This window comes from Penaeus vannamei, chromosome 5 (assembly GCF_042767895.1).
Source record: "Penaeus vannamei isolate JL-2024 chromosome 5, ASM4276789v1, whole genome shotgun sequence".
Taxonomy (NCBI): Eukaryota; Metazoa; Arthropoda; class Malacostraca; order Decapoda; family Penaeidae; genus Penaeus; species Penaeus vannamei.
The window spans coordinates 11,374,649-11,379,648 of record NC_091553.1 but is presented as its reverse complement, the minus strand read 5'-3'; the positions used below and the strand labels follow the sequence as shown (position 1 = coordinate 11,379,648).

General features: G+C 32.7%; 1 protein-coding gene across 2 annotated transcripts in view; it reads right to left on the bottom strand.

The window, feature by feature from the left end:
• Positions 1 to 5,000, bottom strand: part of alphaCOP (coatomer subunit alpha) — a 58,990-nt gene that overhangs the window by 18,919 nt on the left and 35,071 nt on the right. The gene's annotated exons all lie outside the window — the stretch shown is intronic.

Below are 5,000 nucleotides of genomic sequence, written 5' to 3'. Positions count from 1 at the left end.
ACGAACATACTTATGCAACCAATATATTCCTATGCTTGGTTTATCTGTATGTGATTATACTTATGTATGCTAGAACTGCACTTGATACAAACAAATGAGGGGGAGGGAGGGAGAGGGAGGGAGGGGAGAGAGAGGGGGAGAGAGAGGGGGGGGGGAGAGAGAGGGGGGGAGAGAGGGGGGGAGAGAGAGGGGGGGGGAGAGAGAGAGAGAGAGAGAGAGAGAGAGAGAGAGAGAGAGAGAGAGAGAGAGAGAGAGAGAGAGAGAGAGAGAGAGAGAGAGAGAGAGAGAGAGAGAGAGAGAGAGAGAGAGTGTGTGAGAGAGAGAGAGAGAGAGAGAGAGAGTGAATGAGTAAATGAGTGAGTGAGTGTGTGAGTGAGTGAGTGAGTGAGTGAGTGAGTGAGTGAGTGAGTGAGTGAGAGTGAGAGGGAGAGGGAGACTGAGAGTGAATGAGTTAGTGAGTGAGTGGGTGTGCATGTGTGCATGTGCATGAAAGATGGGTGTAGGTGGGAATATGAGAAAATGAGTGAGCAAGTGAATGAGTGTGTGTCTATAATATAGACTATCAAATGCATGCTTTCCCTACGTAATTTAATATAAGTCAAGAAAGAAAATCAAAATACAGTAAAATATGAATTCCAGTAAAACATGTGTATGTAAGAAAACCAAATTGCTATAATACAGCATGCATCAAGAAAACACATATATGCTACATAACAAAATTTAAGCACATTAAAAGCAGAAACAAGTTCAGCACTAAGCAAAATCACATGTATTATACCATATATTTCAAAATAAATCATACAGCATTCTATGCAATCTTTTATACTAACACCAAATAATTATTTTAGACCCATGAAAAGAAAAAAGGAAAAGCAAATAAATTAATTTCACAAATAAAAGTTCAAGATTTGCCTAGTCAAATGGGTTTAGTTGTTCATGAAAATGAAGACCATTTAAGCCCTTCATAATTCAGGAACATTTTCCAAGCACTAAACTCACTCTTACATGCAGGTAAAGGAAACTTTAATCACAATTTTAAACAGCTATTTTCACACTTTAAAATAAAATTTTCTCTCATGCAGGCTTTTACACTCAATATCTATGGCCACTTAAACTTGTACTGACAATTATCATTTTAAATTTTATATTCTACTCATATCTGTTGCTAATAAATCACTAAAATTCAAAAAAACACAACAATTACCACTCAACAAACACAAACAGTAGCAACAATGTACAAAAAGTACAAAACTGCAAAAGCTTAAGCAGTAGCAGCACTACTCACGCTGGTACCCAGTTGTATTTAACATGTTATGCTGGTCTAAGCTCATCTTCGTGAGTAAAAATTTGATTAGTTGTATTCTGATTGTAAAAAACTGTACCTGTTATAAACAGGCTGTTTTCTTTAAAAATTCTGAAAATCAGCCAGAATGCTTTTGAGTCCCTGTAACATAGGTTAACAATTCCCCTTTATTTGCAGTGTTGGGGCTTGCAAATAAGTGTTACTTATCATGCTAACTATATGTTGTGCCAAATTAATAAATCTAGATCTGTAACCACTTGCAGTGCTGGTGTGCATATAAATTCATAAATATAAATACTTTTTTTTTTCTTTTTTTTTTCCCCTTTAGATAATACATGAAACAAACCCTCATAATCCAAAAATTCTGTAATGCAATTATAGTTTTGGGTTTTCCAACAGGTATATGCTATACTTGGTATGAATGAAGTTAACATGTGTATATTTGGCAGAACATATTAACATCTTGTATAATGATAGGGCTTTGTTAGTCTGATGATATGAAAGTATTCCCAAACTTTTTTCCTAACAACAATTTCACATATTCAATCCAGCAGACTTGTTAGATTCATAGAATAAGCAGCTGCATTCACCAACACATTCTTTTGATTCTCTTATTCAATTACTACCACCACACAGGGTCTTGATTCATGCCCAAATCCTCTCAAGCTAAGAAGAATCCCTGGGTTGGAATTGTTGCTCTTCCCTTATCATTTGCCACTCCCAATATTAAACATGATCTTGGAATCTGAATGTCATGGTGGCATTCTTTTCATCTGAATAATCTATGGCAAAAAGAAAGAAAGAAAGAAAGAAAAAAGAGGGATAAAGAGATAGAGAGAAAGACTGACTTTCTCAGTCATAGGTATATTAAAAGTGAAATAACCAAGCAACTATTCACTGCCATTTCAAAATTTCCAATGCTTTTTAAACCAAACCATTCCAACAAAATACTCATATTTTTTCTTCATACTATTCCTCATGTTGCAAGGTACATGATGTATATCAAAAACAAACATTGCTTATTTATCCCATTTTACCATGGCATAGGACATCATGATTACAGTAGAAGATCATGACTTAAGGGGATCATCTACCAAGTTTTTTGGACAAGGTCTTCCACCTTGCCAATTTTGAGTTATATGCATTTCAACATTGTCTCAAGGTCTGTAAATCTACCCTCAAATTTTTACTGCTCAAACGCTATTTTTAAAATAGCATGTGACAAACAGGTTACACTATGTATAAACATGGAATACACAATTATTTATATATACTTATATATCATATATATATATAGTTTTACACCACCCTGTATGTGTATATCTAAATTTCACGGGAGTGTTGGTATGAAAGGTGGGAATTTCATCCCATTGAATCAAAAGGCCCATGCCTCAAGAACATGTGCACAAAGCCCCTTTTCTCGTTTCCTCGCCTGAGAGTGTGATATTTGCTAGCATGGAGAATGAATGATATTTAAGAACAGTATATGTTGGAGAAGCACAATGGAGCAATAATAAAGGGATATAAGGGATGATTACATCATACAGAACTGTAATAAATAAGAGGATAAAAATTAAGGTATTTCCATACATTAAATATTTATGAGCAGCACACGCATTTTTAGTCCGAAATAAATGTATTATGGCTCATGTTGTAGCTGAATATTAGATCTATTGCATGATGCGATTAGTTTTATCCTTTTTTCATGTGCTTCTTGTAAAGTAATATATATAAAAAAGCCCTTTTTAAGGTGGACATAAAAAAATTTGACATTTAATAGTAATCTAGGTAAACTAGTCTCCCCAAATAAAGTCAAAAAAAAAAAAAAATAAAAAAAAAAATAAAAAATAAAAAAATAAAAAAAAATCTTACATTCCCCACATTTTGGATGAATCTGTTCAATAAATTAATCAGAATGCCTGTGTATTTTTTTTTTCTACTTTAGTCTACAACTCAAATTTTTTGGGTGATAAAAAATATATATATATATATATCAGAGATTGCATTAGGGTCTAAATAAAAGGATGTAATGTTCATCAAAATTAACAAAAGAAAAAAAGACAATTCCCTTCATCCATTTACGATGGGTGTCTCATATATGAGCCACCGGGAAAAATAAACCGCCGGGCGTCCCACCAGTATCACACTGAATTGGAGCTTGCGCTCCGAATACGTCGCAGGCTGTGGCCGGCATGTGGGCAGATTTCAGACCGGCCCCACGCACCGATTTTGTAGCCGCACAGAAAATATATACATACTGAATACCAAGCTTAAATAAACAAAAAACAACTTGTTTAAATTCTCCAACATATGCAACGTGTCAAACTTTACATTTAAGGTTTTGTTGATTTAAATATTTCCCTAGTTTAAAACCTTTAACAATAACAATCATCGACATGTTCATATCAGTGAGACAGAGAGGATTAATATCATTATATAGATGATTATGTTATAAAATAAATTTTAAACTAACAAAAGAACACCTCTAGATAGGCAGGTCTTCATTAGTGATTTGAATCATTCCCTTCACTCTATTATCATCAGACTTACTTTTATATCTCTTGTTCTAAATTATACAATTTTCTTTTCTTATTTTAATAAAATCATTATCTTGACCCTTCCTTCCTTTACTATTAGTAAGTAGATAGTATATCTTATAAAGAGTCTAATTTCCTTTGAATAAGATCTATGCAGTATCAGATTAACAAATCTGGTAGTGTTTGGAATAGCCTTAAAAAATATAGATTACCTTCAGAAATATTTTCACATGAATATATTTTGCATATGCTACCTTTGGCCCATTGATGCCAGGAACATGCACTTGCCACTAAAGTTTTGTTTTATATACATTTATTCACTAAAGGGTCAATTACTAGGTCTACCTGACCTCACCTCTAAACCACTTTCCTTGAATTTTTAAAGAAAAAGCTTTCATTTCTCTTACTATGACCAGTTTGTTAAAATTGTGCAAGGCCCGACCCAAAGCATGTTCATTAAACAGACGTGCACATACACAGAAATAAACACATATCTATCAATCTAGAATTGCATAGCAGTTAAATAGATATATAAATATGTGTATATCTACCATATAGATAAACAAATATGCATTTATTACTGAGTATATGCATGTCTGTATAGATGAATATTTATTAGGTCATGCCTCGCAAAATTTAAACAAACTGGCCAACTATCAATTCTTTATTCAACTATCATTACCACTGTCATGACTATCCTTATCATCACTATGACTATTGTCACTATCATTATCACCATCATTACTATCATTAACATTATTAGTTCTTATATTGTGATTAATATTATTATTTTATTAGGATTACCATTATTACTATTACTATCATATTATCATTATTATCTTTATTAGGATTACTATTACCAGTATTACTTTTGTAATTACTACTAATACAATAATCATTGTGTTAGTAGCAATAATGCTAATCAAAAAAGCAAACAGAAAAATCCTTTAGGTTAGCCTAGTAAATAACTCCTTGGTTACTGAGCATTTATGTGATAAAGAAAAAAGAAACTAAAGGAAAAAAAAAATCAAATATAAAAACAAAATGGTAGAGCAGTGTATGTATATAAGCATTCCCAGTGCCAGCAGGGTAAAAATATACATACATACATATTAATAAAGGAAATCCAAATAAAGAAAAGAAAAAAAAAAAATAATAAA